Source organism: Rhinopithecus roxellana, chromosome 9 (genome assembly GCF_007565055.1).
Source record: "Rhinopithecus roxellana isolate Shanxi Qingling chromosome 9, ASM756505v1, whole genome shotgun sequence".
NCBI lineage: Eukaryota > Metazoa > Chordata > Mammalia > Primates > Cercopithecidae > Rhinopithecus > Rhinopithecus roxellana.
In genome coordinates, this window is record NC_044557.1 from 49,239,765 (window position 1) to 49,263,515 (window position 23,751).

The following is a 23,751-nucleotide window of genomic DNA, read 5'->3' on the forward strand; positions in this document are numbered from 1 at the left end:
TTTCTTTGTGTGAAACAAACATAGTATGTTTTTAATGATTGTTTCATTGTGACTGAAGCAACTGAAATGCACAGCGTGCTCTTTTGAGTTTCCCTATAATTGTTCAAGATTGATTTTTCATTGTTCTTAAACTTTTTTTTTGGAGAAAGAGAAACATGGAAAAAAAAAAAAAAGAAAACTTTAGATAATTATAACCTTATACTATCTTCGGGGCAATGCCTCATTTCTAAGGGAGTTCAAGCACTGTGCATCAGAGCCAGGAGGTTCCAGACTTGTCACTGTCATGCCAATCGTATAACTTTCCAACAGGTCCTCCTTCCCAGATTTTCTACTTGAAGCGGTACCAAGTCTCTGGACAGAGCTTCAAGGGAAGGATTTTAGGGTCATGGGTTTTTTCCAGGGAAGCTAGAAAAAAGCTTCCCTTGCAGTTTGAGTTTGAAGGCAGTAGCTCAGTGGCAGATCAGGACACCTAGGAACATTTCCAAGGAAGTAGCCACTTCTCTCCCAGCCTTGACCCCTAATCTCTCGGTTCTTCCCTCTGAGATTCTCCCCCGTCTCAGCTAAACTGTGCATCATCATTGCATGGCTATTTGAGCTATTATTTTTAAATAAGATGTTTACTTTGTGAAAGCTCTTATGTTAGGGAAACCAGAGGTCAGCATTGCAGTTTGTTTACAGGTCTGTGAAATGACTTTGCCCTGCTACCCCCTTATTTACATCAGATTTCATCTTTCATGCTACCCTCTCTTTTCCAACTTCAGTTTTCTAATGCTCTTGGTTACCCCCACTTTGGAGATCACCCCGGCTTGCCTAGGACGCATCTCTCCAACTTTCAATGCGTAACCTTGGCTAGTTAACCATCTTGAAACAAATTCATATCAATGCATTAATGACAGAAAATAGCTTAATGTGGTAACTTCTAATCACATCTTTGCTTTACATGGTGATTTTAAAGATCTTAAGTAAAGACATGAATTTTGAACAATGAAATGCCATGGACTGGTAGGACCAGCAAGAAGGAGATGTTTAGCCAGAGCAGCTTCCCATGGTCCTTTGTATCATAACAGCTAGTCTATCTTTGGTTGATGCAAAAGTTGTACTTAAGAGAAAGCATGTGAACAGGGTTCTCTTTTAAAAGTATACTACAAATGACTGCCTGAAAGGGAAATGAATGGGAACCCTGGCACTATAGTGGGTCAATCTTGATGTTCTCCATTCATCCCTTATGCTTGTTACCCATGTTAGTCTGTTTCTTATTAATTGGAAATTACTTTCTGTTATAGTCCTGGACTTGCATGTAGAGGATAGCATTATAGTTCAACAAATAGCCAAGTAATATCTGACCAACTAAGTTAAGATCCCTGGAATCTGGTTACATAGGGTTTAATGTGGCTAACAAACTACTTCCTCTGTAGTGAGAAATAACATGACACCAAACCTTTCGGAATCAGGCCAGGAACCGAAATGGGGGGAAGTTGAATCAGCTGTCTTTGAAGCTGAACCCCGTCATTAAGGGCTAGATGGCACAGCCATAGAATAGGTTAGGACTGTTCTAGAGAACTAGTGATGGTTATATATTAATACCTGTAATTTATAAGCTCATAAGGATTTATACTTCTTGTATTTTATATGTTTATTTGTACTGGTTTTCCTTCACTTTGACAGTCTCAGTCTATCTCAGATTGGCAGGAAATCAATTGAAGTAAGCTTTGTTCAGACTTCATTCAGACCTCTGGGGATACAAATGGTAGTGACTGGTTGTCATGGGAAGAGTGAAATTCAGAGGAAATTGAATCAAAACCCTCTAAACGTAGGCATTTTTTAATAGTACTAAAACCTTGGAGGTTTTTTAAAAAAAATCTTTAAAAATCTTTTAGCTTTGTTCTATCTTATTTTTATTCTTTAGAAAGAGATATGGGAACTTTATGATCACCTTGGATGATTTTATTGTAGTTAGAGAGTAAAACATTCTAGCTCATTTCTGTAAATATGCAACTCAGTAACCATGTCTCAGTAGAAATGCTTTTTATTTACAGAGAGTAAATAGAAAGTAATTTCAATTTTCTAAAAATAACAAGTACTCTCAAAATTTATGACAACATGTAGTGTAAGTATGTACAGATACACTATTTAAAATTTATGTCTTAGACTTTCTTTTCTCAGCTAATATTCATTTTTATTGACTTTTCTCAGAAATTATTTTAATCAGTCCTGTATTAAAAGATGCACAATTTCAAATTTCTTCTTATCAGATTAAGACACAAAACAGGTTAAAATATAACTTGCCATTGTTAAGTTTAAATGGATCTTAGAAGTGTTAAATTTACATTTTCATACTATTCGGGATACTTCTAGGAATTTTAAATTTGATGTCATAATTCTTCTATCGCCTTTGGTTGTCTGCATTTAACATGTGACACAGTGTGATATCTGAATGCCTCTCTGAATAGCTCCCAGCTATAATGACTACTGCCGTCTTTGGGATGGATCCACGGATTCTGGATCTATCTTATGTGCAGGTAGAGGGAGTTTAAAGGAGATTTAAATTACCCTGTCAACTCCAATGACTCTTCATCCCTGGAGTTTGGTTAGCTGATTCTGTGCCTTGGTCCTAGTAATTGGGGGTTCTATCTCCCCTAAGATCTGAACTCATACCACAGATTGTTTCAAGACATGTTTCTTTCCCTAAAGGTAAGCCTCTGACTTGGTAATGATTCTGGTGCCCTAGGCTTTCTAGGTCTGTTAATCTTAATTCTTTTGGTTATGCATTCCTTTGAAATTATGATAAAAGTTAGGTTTGTTTCCTTTGAAAGTGCACATATTCTCAGGTACGTGTGCATATACACACATGCTCACAATTTTGAATACAGTTTCTGGGCTTTCATGAATCCTAAGGCAACCCCCAAAGAATGGGATCTCTGAATATTTCAGGCTTTAATGCCATGTGTAGTCCACCCAAGCAGAAATCAGCCCAGCTGAGGCAGCATCCTAAATCACATGCCATTGAAGCTGTCTTGCCCTTCCGTGCACCAGAATCTTGTCAACAGTAGTCAGGTAGGGTCCACCCAATACAAATATTTGTCTAAAGCAATACCCAGAGAGGTAATATGATTTACAACTTAATGAGAAAAATAAAATCATCTGCTGAGCATGAGTGAAGCTACTTTAGAGAATGAGAACAGTAACGATTGTACTGTGTTGATAAAGATTTAATTGCACTCAGTGAATTACAGGGCAGCAAGGTTCTGATATTTACTTTCAGTTTCTCTTCACTGAGGAACTTTTGAACTTCTATACGCATTGTGACTAAAAGAATTGTGGCCTGTCTTCTATGGATGAATTTAAGCTCAACCATCAAACATCCATTAAACACCAAATATATGTCAGGTCCTAAGCTGGGTGTTGTGGACAAAAAAAAAAAAAAAAAAAAAAAAAAAAAAGTGAGAAGCTCAAAATGTTGTAGGGGAGAAAGATGTGTAAGTAAATAATAATGAAAGGGATTGTTATTTTAAAGTGTAGCTTCCATGCTAATGGTTTCACATATGTTATTTCACCAAATCTTTAAAACAATCCTAGAGGTATGTTTATTTTTATCCTCATTTTATAAGCCAGGAAACAAGATCATGGACGATGGACCATATGCCATGGTAGAACTAAAGTTCAGACCTGAGCACAGGGAAGACCCAGGTTTTTGGGAGGCCCTTTTTAAAAAAGAATGCACTTTGTACTCATCAGATGGCTACTATGAAACAAAAAGAAAAGCCAACCAGACAAAAATACCGTAGAAAACAAGTGTTGGTGATGATGTAGAGAAATTAGAACCCTTGTGCATTTCTGGTGGGAATGTAAACAGCTGTCACCCTTCTGGAAAGCAGTATGGTGATTCCTCAAAGAATTAAACGTAGAACCACCTTACGGTCCAGCATTCCACTTCTGATTATATATCTGAAACAAGCGAGAACAGGGGCTTCAACAGATATTTGTACACCTGTGTTCATAGCAGCATTATTCACAATAGTCCAAAGGTGGAAACAAACCCAGTGTTTATTGTCAGATGAATGAATAAACAAAATGTGGTACTATATGTACAGTAGTTTCCCCCTTAACCAAAGCTTTGCTTTCCTCCATTTCAGTTACACATGATCCACCACAGTCCAAAATTATTAAATGGAAACTTCCAGAAATAAACAATTAATACATTTTCAATTGCATGCCATTCTGAGTAGTGTGATGACATCTCACAGCATCCCACTCCATCCTTGTGGGGCCGTGAATCTTCCCTCTGCCCATTGTATCGCCTCTGTACACGCCGCCTTCCCCTGAGTCACTTAGTACCTTCTCAGTTATCAGATTTGCTGTTGCCATGTTGCAGTGCTTGTGTTCAAGTAAAACCCTTATTTTACTTCATAATGGTCCCAAAGCCCAAGATTTGTGACACTGGTAATTTGGATGTGCCAAAGAGAAGCCATCAGTCCTCCCTTTAAGTGAAAATGCGAAAGCTCTTGACTTAATAAGGAAAGGAAAAAAGTCATATACTGAGGTTGCTAAGATCTATGGTAAAATCAAATCTTCTATCCAGGCAATTGTGAAGGAGGAAAAAGAAATTCGTGCTAGTGTTGCTATTGCAACTGAAACTGTAAAAGTTACAGCTACAGTACATGCTGGGTGTTTAGTTAACATGGAAAAGGCATTAAATGTGTGGGTGGAAGACATGAATAGAAAACATGTTCTGATAACAACCTGTTGCACCAGAAAGCACTGAGCATCTGCGAAGACTTCAGCAAGCAAGAAATGAGTGATACCAAGCCGCTTACTACAAGTAAGGGCTGATTACACCGATTCAGGAACACAGAAGGTTAAAAGGCTATGGCTACATCACAATGCTTACATCATTCACCTCCTGTCATCTCATCACAGAGACATTGCAACATCTCCCATCGCAAGAAGAGTGAGTACAGTACAATGAGATATTTTGAGAGAGACTACATTCACATAACTTTTATTATGAAATATTGTGATAGTTGTTCTATTTTATTATTAGTTATTGTCGTTAATCTCTTCCTATTCCTAATTTATAATTTAAACTTTGTCATAGGTGTGTTTATATAAGGAAAAAAACATAGTGTTTATAGGGTTCGGTACTATCCATGGTTTCAGGTATTGTAACGTATCCTAGCAGATAAGGGGGACTACTGTTCATACAAGGAAGTATTATTCAGCCTTAAAAAGAAATGATACCTGCTACAATATAGATGAAGATTGAAGATACTATGCTAAGTGAAAGAAGCCAGATACAAAAGGACAAATACTGTGTGAGTCCGCTTATATGCGATACCTAGAACAGTCAAATTTATAGTTAGAAAACAGAGTAATTGTTGCCAGAGCTCGGGGGAGGAAGGAGTGGCGTGTTATTGTTTAATGAATATGGAGTTTCAGTTTGGAAAGATGAGAAAGTTATGGAGATGAAGCGCGATGGGGGTTGCACAGCAATGTCAATGTACTTACTGCCACGGACCTGTATACCTTAAAATGTTTAAAGTAGTAAATTTAATTTTACCACAAAAAGAATACAAAATTAATAATAAAAATTAGTGACTAAAGTGAATATCTATTTAGAACAAGAAAATGATTTATAATAAATCAAATATTTTACAAAGTTAAATATCAAAAATATCACAAAATTTTTAAAAAATTTCATATTCAGCCACTGCCAGACACAATTCTCTAATAGTTTTTATCTATATTTAAATTTCATAATTCTGGATTATCTCTTCATATGACAAAAATTTTATATTATTTTCTGTATAGAGAATAGAAAGATATTTCAGTCTTATTTCAAGCATGGGTTGATTAAAATTTATGTTTGTTCTTATTAATATTGGGATTCATAAAACTTCACACACATTTGAAGTACTGCTATAGGTTTGTGTCTTAATACACAGGATTCTTTAATTTTGCACTATTTTCATCAAAAAAATTTTGTAACATATTATATGGTTTTAATTGTACATAAGGCATTATCAGATACATTCCTGAGAGAACCTGTCTTAACTAGGTTTTCTGGTCAAATTCTAAAAAGGAATTCTCTGCTTACAGTTTTACATACTGGATGGTTGAAATTTTTTTCCCTGGATTTGCTCTGTCTCTGTGCATTTCACCATCTGTTTCTCTTCAATAACCTACAAATTTCTGAACCTGGGAGCCATTAAGAAGCACACTTTCACTTTTCGATGTGACTTCTGGCCCTGAATATTTGTTTTGGCATAGTGGGTGCTACCCTGAACGGCTAGCAATAAATTATCAATATACAGAAATGACTGATACCCACATAAATATGTCCCACTAAAGCCCAACTAAGATTATTCTCAATCCAACATCCTCCCTTTCGGTCTCAAAAATGCCCGCAGCCTCTCCAACAACACCTGATACAGGAAATATGATGCCGGACATTTGTAGTAAAATGATAATGGGGTTGACTGATTGTGGTTAAATATCTTTTGCAAATTTTATATAAAACATTTCTTGTGCCCTTCTGGGATCTTGGAAGTAAATCAAGCCAATGAATGGTCTTGCAGCTTAAGCATCATTATTTTTACAATATTGCCACCTCTGCCTAAGTCTGTCTCACTCCAACATTTTTGCTTCTCTCCACTGTGCTATTCCACCTTAGATAACTGTAAAACATTAAGATAAGGGCAATGAGAGGAACCTAATTAGACAGTAAGGACACATTAAGGAAAGACACATAAAACAACCTGGAAGGAAGGCTACGGAGGGAAGAACTCACCTATCTCACGCTGGCCTGTCCTGGCATTGCACTGTTTTATTTTATGTATTTTGTTACCTCTTTCAGAAAAGTAACAGCACAGCTCTGCCCAACTAGCACATCTAATGCTGTGTCCCACTCACCTGCCCTACACTGACCAGTGGTGCCATAAAAGTCCGTTTTTATCCTTTTCTTTTGAAAAAAAAAAATTAGAACAAATAGAAAGCTTTGAACAAATGTTGGCATGATAGAAACAAGGAATAAAATACATAGAAACATCCCAAGGGAAGATCTACATGCTCTAAATGAGTTTGTGTCTCTTGGAGAGGAATAAAATCCAGAGCACAGAAGATGTTCAGATAAGATGGATGAAACTCAGAATAACTCGAGGTGCAGCGAAGACTCAGGCAGAACAACTATATCCTGGCACATGCTATCCCACATTTCAAAAATAGAATGGTGGATGTAGGTGAGTTATAGGTCATGAGCTTGATGCAAATGTAGGTAATATTCTAAGATACGGTATTCAGTAGATAATGTCAATCACGTAAGGAATAGTCAATAAAATGGCAATAGGATTATTGATATTGAACTGGATATAAAACATGTAAAAAGCAAGTTGACTCCAATCAGGCAATAAAGACATTAAATTCAGTCGAGTAGTAAGTAATATCCTGTAGAGGGAATTTCACCTATCAACTTACACAATTATAAGCTATAAAAGAAGCCGGACATGGTGGCTCACACCTTTAATCCCAGTACTTTGGAAGGTCCAGGCTGGCAGATTGCTTGAGGTCAGGCGTTCTGAACCAGCCTGGCCTACATGGCGAAACCCCTTCTCTACTGAAAATACAAAAATTGGCCGGGCATGGTGACGCATACTTGTAATCCCAGCTACTTGGGAGGCTGGGACACAAGAATTGCTTGAACTGGGAGGCAGAGGTTGTAGTGAGCAGAGATCACGCCACTACACTCCAGCCAGGGTGACAGAGTGGGATTCTGTCTCAAAAAAAACAAAAAAGTTATAAAAGAGGTAACTTTAAAAATTGGGTAAGGGGGCTGGGCGCGGTGGCTCACGCCTGTAATCCCAGCACTTTGGGAGGCCGAGGAAGGCAGATCACCTGAGGTCAGGAGTTCGAGACCAGCCTTACAAACATAGTGAAACCCCCTCTCTACTAAAAATACAATAATTAGCCAGGTGTGGTGGCACATGCCTGTAATCCCAGCTACTTGGGAGGCTGAGGCAGAAGAATCACTTGAACCCAGGAGGTAGAGGTTGCAGTTAGCAGAGATGATGCCACTACACTCTAGTATAGGCGGCCGAGTGAGACTCTGTCTCAAAAAAAAAAAAGAAAAAAAAAAAAAAGAGAGGCCAGAATATTATATTATCCTTTTCAAATTTCCAGATTTCCAGAGATCTGCTTGATAAATATAGAAGGTTTAGAAAAACTATAAGGGTTTTTTAAACTTTGCAGCTTTCATTCATTGAATAGTAATTAAGATGTAGGTAGGACTGTATTTTATAAGATTTAAAGATTCTTTTGGCAGTCAGACGAAACACTTCAATGCTTAGCCAGATGAAAGGCAGAAGTCTTTGTTACTTACAGTTCCGAATGAGAGAAGGCTGCCACAGAGGACCACACAGGGGGTTGCACCTGAAGACTGGATACCACAAGCTGGAGGGGGAAAGGGCAGCTTATGTATAGCAAAAAGGGCGGGGTTATCTGGGTTGAATAATTTTGAAAATCTGCACAATTTTGGCGGGCTTGGGGGCATGGGCGCTGTCCTTAACTGTCTGATGTCTGGCCCTGTGGTGATTAGAGTGGGTACATAGTGGCCCCGGAGTGTGAGAACCTGATAAGGGAAGTGGTTGGGGTGTGGATTTAATTGGCTGCTCAAGAAAGGAAACTGACCAGCCTCTAGCCGAGGCCTCAAAACTAGGTCAAGACAGCACCATAATGAATAAAAATACCATATATGAAATATATTTAGTCACTGATTCCTTTATATCTTGATGTTGATTTTGAACTCAATTATTTGGGGTATTTGAGTGGCCTGAATAGTGGAGGAGACTTCTACAGAATAGGGCCTAAGTTGCACTAAACAGCATGGAAAACATTTTGTTATGACAGTAACAAGGAAGAAACCAAGTAGAAATGTGACAAGTCCCGGAAGGCTGACTCGTAACCAGGCTCCCATTTGTTTGGTGTTGGCCAGGAGAATACATCAGTCTTGGCAAGTTCCTTTAGTCATATTTTGACTGAATTTCAGAGTGCGTTAAACATGTGAGGCATGTTTTCTTTAGGGTGATAGTTTTGTGATCCAGGCTTTCTGTTAGTGACCTCTTGATTGGTGGTGTTAACCCACCTACAACAAGAAGCTCTAATAATGTCACAGGCACCTCTTTGACTAGTTAATATATAATCAAGGACAAATTTACTCTCAAAAAACATTTTTGCCAAAGCTCCCCAGTCTAGCAGGACTAATATTTGCTGTAATTTAGAAATATGATATACTAGAGTTTTGGACATTTGTAGGGTAGCGTCAATTATTTTTGACTGTTGGGCTAAAGCAATGGTCCTTGTGGCCATCGCAGTGAGTCCTAGAGCAGTGGTGAGTCCCAGTATTATAGGTATGAATGTGGCACATCAATGATGTTTGGCTAGATGGGGAAAGAATAATTAACATTTATATAAATAAGAATGCCATTCAGGGTAATGGAAGGGCAAAGTAGAGGGGATAAGCACCTTTGTTGGTTGGAACACAATATAGTTTTGTGGCATTACCTTTAGACTGGAAAACTGTACCTTGATTTAGGTAAAGGGAAATTACTAAAGAATGGGACTGGAGGAAGACAGTGGCTTTTGTTGGGCATATGGTGAGAGTATGCAGTTGTTCACTGGGTAGCCCACCTGTGGTACGTATTGACAAAACACGAGTGCAGTTGCCACTTGCCAAGAGACAGCACCCCGATACAGGAGAAGAGGCCGTTTGGAAGTGGTTTTAATTTCTCAATATTTTTCATCTCTGGAGCAATTATCAGTTGGGTAAATGTGTGGTGTAGGTTATGTGGAAGCAGGCTGATGAATTACGGATAGTCACTGCAGAAGAGTCTACTTCAGTCAAATGTGTGTGTATTTTGGATGCCCGTATAAATATCAGAGAAACTGGGGCAGTGGATTTGAATTTTACTCATGTAGTCTTTTAGAGGGCAAGAGGAGAAGATGCTGTTAGGACGGAAGAGATGGGGGTGGGAGTAGGGATACTGACAATGAGAAAGGGAAGGGAAAAACGATGGAAGGGAGTGAATGGTTTGATAGTGGGAGACCAGCAGATGCTCCTTTTATTCCTAGGAGAGCACACAGGGTGGATACTTCAGTTAGATTACCCTTTAGGCAGGAGAAGTGGGTGGGATTAGCATGAACCCGAATCTTAGAAGCATTAAGGAGGCACTGGACTTGGTCTCATAAGGGCTTAGCCTGGTATAGAGTGGAATTACAATCAAAGGGAGCAGAACTTACAGTTTTATAGGTGTCTGTAAAGTCTGAAAAGTCATTCCAGTTTTGTGGGTCTCGCTTTTTAAAACAGAAGTCAGCAGTGTAACTAGCCACTGGAAAACCAAGAGCCTCTGGTCTCCTATGAATGGCAAGACATTCCATGTGCCAGTGTAGTTGGCACTGCCCATAGTTGGTTGGGAGGCAGGGGCATGCCATCTTTAATGGCGTGGTCTTGAGCTAGGGCAGTGTGGGACTAGGGTATTCTTCCAACATGGATACCCACTAGGGTTGATGTGGGTCATATTTTTGTGGCTCTATGGTGTTATAATGAGACTGAGTCATTTGTAGAATTTGAATACAATGTTGGGTCCTGGGAGCTTGATTTGCTTGTCTTTTAAGTCAAAGGCTTTGTGGGTACACCGCTAGCAAAGATGCTAGCATCCAGGATTCTTCTATAATTGGATCAAAGTGCCAGAATCTGAATGGTACGATCAAAGTCTCAATTAAAGGCAGCTAAATGTCCCTACAAAGGACAGGATCTTGTTCCTTTTTACAGTGGCATAGTATTCCATGGTGTATATGTACCACATTTTCTTTATCCAGTCTGTCATTGATGGGCATTTGGGTTGATTCCATGTCTCTGTTATTGTGAATAGTGCTGCAATGAACATATATATGCATGTATCTTTATAATAGAATGATTTATATCCTTTTAGGTACATACCCAGTAATGAGATTGCTGTGTCAAATGCTATTTCTGGTTCTAGGTCTTTAAGGAATCGCTATAATGTCTTCCACAATGGTGGAACTAATTTACATTCTCACCAACAGTGTAAAAGCACTCCTATTTCTCCATAGCCTTGCCTGCATGTGTTGTTTCTTGACTTTTTAATAATCACCATTCTGACAGGTATGAGATCATATCTCATTGTGGTTTTGATGTGCATTTCTGTAATGATCAGTGATGTTGAGCTGTTTTCACACGTTTCTTGGCCACATAAATCTCTTCTTTTGAGAAGTGTTTGTTAATGGCATTTGCCCACTTTTTAATGGGGTTGTTCATTTTTTTTTCTTATAAATTTAAGTTCCTTGAAGATTCTGGATATTAGACCTTTGTCAGATAGATAGATTGCAAAAATTTTCTCCCACTCTGTAGGTTGCCTGTTTGCTCTAATGATAGTTCCTTTTGCTGTGCAGAAGCTCTTTAGTTTAATTAGATCCCATTTGTCAACTTTTGCTTTTGTTGTAATTGCTTCTGACATTTTTGTCATGACATCTTTGCCTATGCCTATGTTATGAATGGTATTGCCTGGATTTTCTCCTAGGGTTTTTTTGTTTTTGTTTTTACTTTTGGGTTTTGCATTTAAGTCTTTAATCCATCTTGAGTTAATTTTTGTGTAAGATGTGAGGAAGGGGTTCAGTTTCAATTTTCTGCATATGGCTAGCCAGTTCTCCCAGCAACACTTACTAAATAAGGAATCCTTTCCCCATTACTTGTTTTTGTCAGGTTTGTCAAAGATCAGATGGCTATAGATGTGCAGTCTTATTTCTGAGATCTCTATTCTATTCCATTGGTCTATGTGTCTGTTTCTGTACCAGTACCATGCTGTTTTGCTTACTGTAAACTTGTAGTATAGTTTGAAGTAGGGTAATGTAATGGCTCCAGCTTTGTTCTTTTTGCTTAGGATTGTCTTGGCTATATGGGCTCTTTTTTGGTTCCACATTAATTTTAAAGTACTTTTTTTCCAGTTCTGTGAAGAAAGTCAATGGTAGCTTGATGGGAATAGCATTAAATCTATAAATTACTTTGGGCATTTCGGCCATTTTCACGATATTGATTCTTCCTATCCGTGAGCATGGAATGTTTTTCCATTTGTTTGTGTCCTCTCTGATTTCATTGAGCAGTGGTTTTTAGTTCTCCTTGAAGAGGTCCTTCACTTTCCTTGTTATTTGTATTCCTAGGTATTTTATTCTCTTTGCAGCAATTGTGAATGGGAGTTCATTCATGATTTGACTCTCTGCTTGTCTGCCGTTGGTGTATAGGAGTGCTTGTGATTTTTACACATTGATTTTGTATCCTGGAGCTCAAAGTCATTATCCTCAGCAAACTAATACAGGAACAGAAAACCAAACACCTCATGTTCTCACTTATAAGTGGGAGCTGAACAATGAGAACACGTGGACACAGGGAGGGGAACAACACACACTGGGGCCTTTCTTGGGGGTGATGGCAGGAGGAGGGAGAGCATCAGGATAAATAGCTAATGAATGTGGGGCTTAATACCTACGTGATGGGTTGATAGGTGCAGCAAACCGCCATGGCACTGGTTTACCTATGTAACAAACCTGCACATCCTGCACCTGTATCCCAGAATGTAAAATAAAATAAAATTAATAAAAATAAAGGCAGCTGAATATAAAAGCTCTCAACAGTCCCTGTTTTTTCTAGACGTGTGAAGAGAGGGGTTCTGCTGTACATGGGTTTTAAATGATATGGCCTGATTGGAGTGCACATGGTTACTAGGGTGTCAGGTTGTTTGCCAATTAATGTATCTATGGCTGAGGCTGGAACTCCAGTATTAGTCTGTAGGAACCCCTCCAATTTAACCAATTTCTATGTTCCTTTATAGTTCCTTTACCGTAATTGGTTAAATTGGTCAAGTTGACAAAGAGACCTGGGCGCCATTTCTGTATTGTGGGAGAGCCTAACCAACACTTTCCTCCACAAGAGTTTACATGAAACACTCGGACAAACAGGATTCTGCCCCACATAATAAAAAAGAAGCACTGCTGCCAAAGAAGTTACAGACTCCTGGAATAGGCTTCTGCCAAACACAGGCTATGAGCAGAAGCATGGGGAATGCAGACCCTGCAAAGTGCAGCTCAAGTGGCTCATCACTCCTAATGGTCTAAGGTGGGCCCCCCCGTACTAGTATATAGCTTTGGAGTTTAGCCAGTCAGCACTGCTCATTTTTAATTCCTATTCCAACACAGGAATGTGGATAAGGAGAGACTTGGCAACCACCCGAAGCACAGCAGCGCCAGCTGAAGCGCAGCTCACCGACAGGCAGCAGCTGCATCCCTAGTTGTGCTGGTGCGGGTCTGGAGCCAATGAGTAAGCCAAGAGCGGACCCTCACACCCTGCACCCTGTCCCCACAAGGAGCTACCCAAGAGTCCACAATCATGGCCACACCTTCCTGCTCACAGCACCAATTGTTTATAAGATTTGAAGACTTTTGATGGAGGACACTTACAGAAGTTGCATCGGGGACTGAGTAACTGAATAACTGCAAGCTATCGGGGGCAGCTTACATTTGACGCACAGGGTGGGGCTAGCTCAGTTTCATAGGCTCTCGTGGATTGGATGATTTAAATAATTTTGGTGGGCCCTGGGGTTTAGGGACTGTCCCTGGTTGTTTGGTGCTAGGTCCCAGGGCAGATTAGGGCAGATGTGAGAGTGAGAGCATGATAAGGAAAGTCTTCAAGGTGCGGACTTGATCAGCTGCTGGAGAAAGGGGATTTATCAGCCTTTAGCCAGGGTCTCAAACTGGGTCAAGACAGCACAATTTCAAAAAAAAAAAACCAAAAACAAAAAAAACAAAAACAACAACAACAACAAAAAAAAACAGAATAAAAAATAAAAGAAAACCCTATAATGCAGACTAAGAGACTCTTTCTGTGCATAAATACCCTCATAAACATTACAAACCAAAAGATGGAGGTAATCACCGAGAGCCAGCATTGGTTCACTAAGAATGAATGATGCAAATTTTGTGTTTTAGATCAGGAGTCCCCTGATTTAACAGGTCACAGTACAGGTCCCTGGCCTGTTAGGAACAGGGCCGCATAGCAGGAGGTGAGTGGCGGGCCAGCGAGGGAAGCTTCATCTGTATTTACAGCTGTTCCCCATCACTCACATTACTGCCTGAGCTCCACTTCATGTCAGATCAGCAGTAGCATTAGATTCTCATAGGAGTACGAACCCTATTGAGAAATGTGCATACAAGGGATCTAGTTTGTGTGCTCCTTGTGAGAATCTAATGCCTGATGATCTGTCACTCTTTCCCCTCACCCCCAGATGGAACCTTCTAGTTGCAGGAAATCAAGCTCAGGGCTCCCACTGATTCTACATTACAGTGAGTTGTACAAGTATTTCGTTATATATTACAATGTGATAATAATAGAAATAAAGTGCACAATAAATGTAATACACTTGAATCATTCCAAAATTATCCCTGCCCCCATGTCAGTCCATGGAAAAATTATCTTCCATGAAACTGGTCCCTGGTGCCAAAAAGGTTGAGGATCCCTGTTTTAGATTACCATGTACTCTCTTGTGAACTAGTGAGTTTCCTGCCATTCAAATTATATTAGAAAAAGCTAAAAGATTACTAATTACGAGTAACACTTGTAATGTAATAGACTATTTGTACATCAATTTCACATACTTTATTTCACAATTTTCTTTCCAAACCAGATTCACAGTAAATTCAGTGACCACATTTTTAACTTATTCCTTTGTAATTCCACAGATATTTATTGAAAATTAAAGATGTGCCAGTCAGGAAACAAGTGTTGGTACAAAAGTATGTCAATTCATTAAAATTAAGTAAGACATAGCTATATAGAACAACATACCTCATTTTGAAAATACATGCAAACAAAAAGATACATATAGTTGCATTATAATGGACACTTGTGCAGGGGAGAAAAATGGGAGATGGTTATGGGGATATAAAAAAGAATAAGTTAAAAAGTAATGTAACAAAGGGGGAAAAGAAAAAAGGGGCTTTCACAGTAATAATGGCAATTTCCCCTGAACTGAGAGATGTGATTAACTTGACCTTCTACACTTGCGGAAAGTACATAAATAAAGGAATAAAACATAGTCCCTGTCCTCAAGAAACTCACAGCTTGGCAGGCAGATGTAGGTAGAGACATGTGATTGTAACACATGATTAATTCGGTAAGCACAGAATGTTTAAAGTGGGTACCCTAGACAGACTTCAGGTGCCTAGTGTAGGAGGCTGTTGTCAGGAGAGATTTCTCTGGACAGGTACTAGTTAACCAGGTGACATGCTGCGAAGGCAATCCCAGGCAGAATATAAGATATGCAAAAGCACAGTTGAGAGGAAGAGAATGATTTGGAAAATTGCAAGTGCAACTCTGAGAGACTGATGTTGTTGTCATGTTTATTCATTTAAAATTATTTATTAAGCACTTACTATGTATCCAAGTACTTAACATGTACAAATTGAGGTTCAGAGCGTTTGTATTTTGCTTACACAGAGGTAGAATGAACTGGAGCTAGGACTCAGGCCAAGGCCTTCTGACTTCACAAATATCGTGTGCTCTTTCCTCTCAGGCCCCCTTCCACGAATGCTGGAGAAAGAATTTATTGAATTAGATAGAGAGTTGGGCTAGATAACCTGCAAGCTGTGAGACTGTGTTCCATGAATAACATCACTAGAGTACTTTGACTTTGCAAATAGTGCTTTGATGGTTTCTGACACTCTTGGATGGCCCATTTATGACACCTGTCTGCAGACATTTTAAAGATAGAGCAGTTGTTCTAAAAAGTTTCTGAAATAACTGTGCAGTGAGTATCAACTTCAAACATGCACAGGGAATGTTTTAATATCCTGTTCTTATGTAAATGCCAGGACCAGGCTGGCTGAAGGTCACCAGAGAGGACACAAGCTAGGCTGAGAGAATTTGACCTGGGCAATATTTGAGAGCCATAGACAACTGCACTTGTTAGGGGCAATGACAATGCATTGGTCTAGGACTGAGGCAGACATTCAAAGGACAGGAAAAGGTTCAACATCAAGACAGTAGGAGTCAGCAATGGGGTGGAAGAGTAGTTCCAAATTTACTTTAACTGATACAAAGATTGAAATCTCCTTGTGAGAAATTAGATTACTGATCCATTTGTCACCAAAAATGAAAAAGGACTCTGACTCAATCTAATGATTTTTTTCCCCACATATTTTAGTTATTTCCCTGTTGATTTCTTAAAGGGAATGTCTGTGCTCACTAAAATGCATCTTTATATACATTTATTTACATTTTAGGACACAAGTTTAGATACATGCTCAAAGAAGTCTAAACTTCTTCAGAGGTTAACAGGAATAGGCAACCAGCACATAGAAAATTTAATCTGTGAATAATTGGAATGCAATCATGTTAACTGCAAGTTATCTTCTTTTTAAAAATAATACCTGCAAAGCTATTTTCTCCTACTCTATGCAGCTTTTAACAACTAGCTGAAAGCCAGATAGAAACCATAGGAGAAGAAACACAGAATCTAGATAATTTGCAAACTCTATGTTCAGCTTTTACTTTAGTCTAAAGTTGGTTATAAATACCCAGAAGGTGATTTATCCTACTTTATTCGTAATTATAATGCTTTAAATGTGTGTTATTATGCAAACACATTAAAGACTTTAGTGTGATTTTCTGAATTAGTTCTGAAGTTAGAGTATCACTAAACCTAAGCATCGTTCTTCTGTAAGAAAAACAACAACAACAACAACAAACACCTCCAAAACTAAATATGTTCTTCATAAATCTCAGAGAAAAGGAAGAGGTGAAAGTTGATTACCCTAAATCATCATTTCAAAAGCTGCCAAGTCTGCAAATGTACAATCAATCTTGCCCTTGGGCCAGTGCCATGACTTGATGGAATTCAGACTAGGCTGTGATCTCAGATTTTAACTGACCATTTGGAACTATCAATCAGAACTAAGGACTCTGAAGCTAGAGTCTAAAAATCCTTATCAGCAATGATGGCATTTCTCTCAGCAGACAAGTGACTCCACCTGAAATTTAAGTCTGGCTTAAGGCTATATTTAATGTCCAGTATCATATCATCATCACTGGCTTTCTCTGACCACCTTGCCTTTTGGGAAATGTGATCATATTTTTATATAACACTGAGTTTGCTTCTGACAAAAGAGAGACAGGTGAAAAATGAGCAGTCAAATCTTTTAGAAGATAATAAATTAAAGCAAACTAAGATAAACAATATGGTGAAAATGTTTCTCTTTTGTATACACAATTTTACATTTTTAGTTACTTCATTCATTGGTAACATATTGAGAAATATTAATTATTGGGAGCCCTGCTGTGTGAAAGCAAGTCGTCTGCTAAAGTAACAAGCTCAACCATGGACTAGCTGTGGTTGTGGACCATTGACAAAGATCCCACTGTCTCTCACATTTAGTTTCCTTATCTGTAAAGTACTGACTCTAAATAGCAACTGCATTAGGTGCTTGTGAGACTTCAGTAATATAATGTTTTAAAGTACTAACACAACACTTAGAACCTAGCAAGTTCTCAATAAACTGTGGCTACTATTATTTTTTTAATATAAAGACTTTGTACGTTTGCATGCATAACTTTTGTGCTTCGCTATTTATTCTGTCTCAAATATTTGATGAAGAATGGTAGTTTTTCACAGACAATCTCAATTTTGAGGCCATAGCCCATTTAAAGATTAAAGAACTCCTACAAATTTTCATTTTGTTTGTAAATTTAGTGATTCTCACATAATTCTTTCCTTACCTTCAACAAAATCTCCTGAAATCTGATATAATACGTGTTAATAAGGCACTGTATATTTCCAGTTTAAGTAATTTAGAAGAATTACAATTGTAAGTATTACCATAAATATGCATATTATGGAATATTCATGTTAAATTCTTCAATAGCTCTTTTTGTAAAATTTATTTTAGACTTTCAGTTTACTGGCAGATAAAAAGATTATGTAGCCAGGAACTGATCAACTTGCTCTTTCCTTTTTTATTTTTATTTTTGAGATGGAGTCTTGCCCTGTTGCCCAGGCTGGAGTACAGTGGCACCATCTTGGCTCACCGCAGCCTGCCTCCCAGGTTCAAGTGATTCTCCTGCCTCAGCCTCCCCAGTAGCTGGGATTACAGGCACCGGCCACCACACCTGGCTAATTTTTTGTATTTTTTAGTAGAGATGAGATTTTGCCATGTTGGCCAGGCTGGTCTTGAACTCCTGACTTCAGGTAATCCACCCTCTCATCTCCCAAAGTGTTGAGATTACAGGCGTAGGCCACCGCGCCCAGCCAACTTGCTTGCTCCTTTCTGAAAGTCAGAACTATGCAGGAGATCATAATTTCCTTTCTGGCCCTGGCTTCCATATGTCCATTCTGTAAATGTATGGTTTTATATCTAGACTCTCAGTTCTATTTATTTGGTATAGCTGTCTATTCTTGTAGCAGTATCACACTGTTTTCATTACCGTTTCTTCATAGACCATTTTGAAATCAGGAAGTATGCCGATTTCTTCTCGAAACAAATAGATTTTTAAGGCTCAACATTGTTGTAGATTATTTTCCTTCAACTCTAAATAGCATCACATACCCTTGACCAAAGTACAGGATCCTCAATTAGGTAATGTCATCTGTCAGAATGTGTGCAGTATGTAGCTTTCAAATGAATGTCCATGGACTCAGATGATAAAACAATTCAGTAATGTAGCAAGATATAAAATTAATATGTAGAAATAGCATTTATATGCAAAATAAAAATAGCCAGCTAAAAGATAAAGTGATACAGAAAACTTCATTTACATAGCAAAAGAAGATAAATACTTAAAAGTGAACAGAACGAGAAATGTGCAAACTCTGTATGAGGAGGACACAAAAGCAGACTTGAACAAATGAAAAGATAGCCATTAATTTTGGGTAGATGACTCAATCATAAAGATGTCATTTATCTCTAATGCAATCTTAACAAAATACTAAATACAACAAAATGCCCATAAAAAAAGAAAACAACAAACCAGAGTAGCCAGTAAAATACTGAAAAAATTAAAAGCTATGAGGAGACTTTCTTTAACAACTATTAAAATATACAGAAAGCCTCTGTCATTAGCACAGTGTGGTACTGTCACATGAGTAGGCAGACAGACTAGTGAAATAGAATAGAAAGTCTAGAAATAGATCCAAATATATATGAAAATTTAATATTAATGAAAGTAATGTCTCAAATTACTGGAGTAAAGATAGACTTCTATTAAATTGCTGGGAAGAGAAGAAAGGTGGCTGGGTGCACTGGCTCATGCCTGTAATCCCAGCACTTTGAGAGGCCAAGGCAGGCAGATCACCTGAGCCCAGAAGTTGAGACCAGCTTGGGCAACATGGCAAAGCCCTGTGTCTACAAAAAATACAAAGAATTAGCTGGGTGTGGTGGCATGCGCCTGTAGTCCCATCTACTCTGGAGGCGAGGGTGGGAGGATCTCTAGAGCCTAGAAGGTTGAGGTTGCACTGAGCCGAGATCATGCCCCTGAACTCCAGCCTGGGTTACAGAGTGAGACCTTGTCTCAAAAATAAATAAATAAATAAATAAAATAATTAATTTAAAAAATTTTAAATAAAAGAGTTATGTCTTTTGGCAAAAGATACAGTCAGATTAATTCCTCACCTCTCACACATGAAAAACAGAAAAAAAGAAAGAATCCATGAAAGTACTAAAGGATGGATGAATTCTTCTATAATCTAGGTATAGGAAAAGACTTTTAAACTATGATTAGCAATCCATATTCAAAAGAAAAGACTGATGAATTTGACTGCATAAAAATCTGTCAAGGCAAAAACACCATAAGTGAATTGTACAAAAACCAAATAGCAAATTGGAAGAAATACAGATGTCAATAAAAATAAAGCAATTTGAGTGGGAAATTATGGAAGCAAATTCTTATTTTATTTACTGTACCTACCACCTCTTCAGAATCTTTCATCTTAAGTTTGGCTTACCTCAACATGATTACTCTGACACATGTTTGCAGCATTTGTATGTCAGGTTATTTTATAGGGCTATAGGAATTTCTGTCTGACAATTGCCCTCTCTCAAAGTCTTCTTAGAAATCAGTGCTGTGCTTCTCCAATAGGAAGCTGAGAGCACCAGCCCACCCTGGGCTTTTTTCTTACCCATCAGGTTTCTTTCTTTTCTTCCTGAAAAGCCATTGTTCCTTCTGTCCTTCAAATGCTTTCTTCTCATACAATCTCTCCTCAGGGGAAGAAGAAAAGACGAAGTGTGAATAAGGAATATAATTTATAACTATGCATATACTGAGTTATGAGATGATATAAACAAAGAAACAGCTTCATATTACTTTTAGATATAAAAAGTAAAATATGAATATAAATTCTTATTAAAAATAAAATGACCATATGTGAAATCATAAATATTTAAGTGTGCACTTCATTCTGAATTTAATTACAATAATTTATGTTTCATATATAATATGAAAATAATATTTCATATTTAACACCAGAGAGAGCTACATTTCCTCATTTAATTTACTATAATTATGAAAAAACAACCACAATAAAGCAACACATATTCTTGAATTTATGAATAATAAAACTTGTATTCTTTGATCAGTTGAATGCAGTTGAATTGAAGGGTGGTTAGGGAAGTTTCAGGAATTAAAGTTGTGTGTTTTCTTTATTTTTTTATTTTTTGAGATAGAAGCTCTCTCTGTTGCCCTGGCTGGAGTGCAGTGGTGCAATCTCGGCTCACTGCAACCTCAGCCTCCAGAGCTCAGGTGATCCTCCTGCCTCATCCTCCTGAGTAGCTGGGACCACAGGTGCACATCACCATGCCTGGCTAATTTTTTGCATTCTTCATAGAGGTGGGGTTTTGCCATGTTGCCCAGGCTTGTCTCAAACTCCTGGGCTCAAGTGATCCATCCGCCCCGGCCTCCCAAACTGCTGGGATTACAGGTGTGAGCCACTGCACCCAGCCTGTGTATTTTTTCAAAGGGTGAATTCAATTTTTTAAAAGCGTGCTATATTTGGGAAAAAATGACTTTATTATTTTCCAGAACTTTTTTGCATAATGGTTTATTTTTATTCATTTTCCCATTATTGGTTGAGGAAAATGAAACTTCGCTTTGCTCATTTTGGATAGTTGCTAAGAACGTTTTACCTTACCAAATTCAACTCAGTTTTGGCTTTAGTTTCCAGAATACATGTTACCTACTGGGTGCCTCCTTAACAAGTTACTGAAGATGAAACATACTGGTTCAAAATTTCAGTCTGTTTGCTCCTCTTTAAGTGAGATGCCATTAAAACAGTGATTTGAAAACTCACTCTACAGATTTTAAAATACTAATGTGGATTCTAGAACCTAGGCATACATGAAAATCTTATTATTTAAAATATGTTTAGGTCAGAAACTAGCATTTCTGTTTATAACTTTTATTCAGGCAATTATAGCAACATAGGTATTTTTTTGTTTTGTTTTGCTTTTAAATCAAAAAACAAACCAAGCATCTTTTGAGTCTTTCCCTCCTTCCAAAACTCCCTCCTTCTGTATATTCCTCCTTTTGTTTCTAATTGTTTCTGAGAGCAGAACTCTATTAACTAGATTTTGACACCTGGATGAGATCTTATTTTTCCAAAGTGTTTCTAAATATAATACATCTTACTTCGATAAGGAACACACACATTTGGGAACAAAAATCTCTTCTTTCCCCAGATTCAGGACCTTTTGTACCACAATGCCTGCTCACTTGTCTTGAAGTATCACTTCCTTGTTCATTAGTCTCTGAAGAAATGTATAGTTTTTTCTTTGCCTATAAAATTAAGTGATCCACTCTTCAGCCTCATTAATTAGAAACTGATTAACTCAAAGATCTTTAGAGATAGAGCAATACAACGTTAGAACATGTCAGAAACACTCCTACACTTAGTGATGGGAGAACTCGAACCTGGGGTTGAATATATATATATATATATATATATATAAAATATTCAATATATATACACTCTCTCTATATATATTATATATATATATATGTATTTATCTTATTTCTTCTGACCATCAGTCAGAAAGAGAAAGCTGAACCATCAATGGAGAAAGCTGAATATTTCTTATTGAATGACACATAGAAATTAGCTTGGAAGGTGAGGGACCAAGAATGTGGGCAAGAGCAGCTTATACTATGCCAGGTACAGCAATGTTAATGGCTTCTAGGGGCAGTCGTGATTCTTGGAGCTGTGTTTCAGCAAACTGGAAAAAAGGAAGAAAATCACTTCATTCTGCTTCTCCTCTGAGAGTAACTGTGCTAAATTATTCATGGATTATCTCTTTTAATCTTTGCTGCAAACTTAAGGAGTAGGAACTCTGATAGCTCTATTTTGTGCATAATAAGGTTAATCAGTTTGTCCAGATTAAACACTTAGAAAGTAATAGCATTGAATTCAAAACAAGGCAGTCTGACTTGAGAGTCAATTTCTATATGAATACTTTGTGTAGCTAGAGAAGGCCAAGAGGACCTCCCCCACCAGGACAAGACATGGATTGGGTTAGAAAATGCATATGAGTTTCTGAAACTGTTCAGACTGAAGGCTCTGTCTGATATTTTCTCCTTTTGATGCCAGAGGGCCAAAAAGACAAATTTTAGACTCTTATTTTGCAAAAGATCTTAGAAATTGTATAGCAGACAGAGTCCTTGGGAGGCTTAATGATTAGTCAAAGTCACCAAACCAGTCAGTTGAAGAGCTAATATTGAAATGTCCATTTTGGGGACTTTCTTTTCACCACTTCACTGTAGTATACTTTAAGTATCAAATGGGACTAGAAAATAATGTGCAGGAATAATTTTATGGGAGGTAACAAGAGTCAGTCTGAGTCAGCTGAGGAAGCAGACTGAGTTACGAACATTACTTTGAAGAATAGGTGGAATATTTATAAAAAAAAAAGTACAGGGAGATTTTAAGCAAGAGAAAGGCCCTTTCATTCACTACTCTACTCAGCAAACTTATAATACAATCATTGATACCTTCTATAAATTTCCATTCTACAGTCTTAAATTGCCTTTCTACTAAGAATGCTTTTATTCCTTTTGTCATTTCAAATCCTATCCCTTAAGGTCCACCTCAATACTTGCTTCCATGAAACCCTGCATAGACCATTTTAACCCTAAATGTTTTCTATTTTTCTTACCTGAAATTCCCCCAACCCTCGTGCTCAAAAACGGCAGACTCTCATCTTGTACATTACTACTCACCTTACAGTAGTTCCCCAATTGCACCATGTGTGAGCTTTCTGTAGTTCTCTCTTTACCTCTTTTGTTTCTCAAGATGTTTTTATTTGTGTGTTCACAAACCATTTATTGTCTCCTAGATTCCAGGCACTGGCCCAAGTGCTCGATACATGAAGGTGAATCAGACCGTGAGCTGGTCCTCAATGACGTGCAGAGAAGCAGAAGGGACAAGAATGCAAATACATTATTATAATTCAGTTATGAAAAAATGTATTGTGGAGCCCTGCTCTAGAGACAGCAAAGGGAACAAATAAAGAAGTTGTCAACTCTACTTTTCCTGTAACTCTATGCTTCATTATAGGTTGGGACAGTAGGAATGTTTTTGATGCAAATGACTTATATAGTGAATGTAACCATCTGTTTATATGGGATTCCATGTAAATTCACCAAAGTATAATATT

At 37.9% G+C, this 23,751-nt stretch overlaps 1 protein-coding gene and 1 long non-coding RNA gene across 2 annotated transcripts in view; one reads left to right on the top strand and one right to left on the bottom strand.

Moving 5' to 3' along the window:
• CA1 (carbonic anhydrase 1) overlaps positions 1–8,564 on the bottom strand; it is a 52,692-nt gene extending 44,128 nt beyond the window's left edge. Inside the window, exon 1 of the mRNA XM_010381749.2 lies at positions 8,372–8,564. The gene's annotated coding sequence lies outside the window, so the exon portion shown is untranslated. The remainder of the gene's footprint in view (positions 1–8,371) is intronic.
• Positions 4,784–23,590, top strand: LOC115899648. Its single transcript, XR_004059260.1, has 3 exons — positions 4,784–4,948; positions 13,258–13,378; positions 23,431–23,590. It is a non-coding gene; the product is annotated as an uncharacterized LOC115899648 (long non-coding RNA).
• The last annotated feature ends 161 nt before the right edge of the window (positions 23,591–23,751 follow it).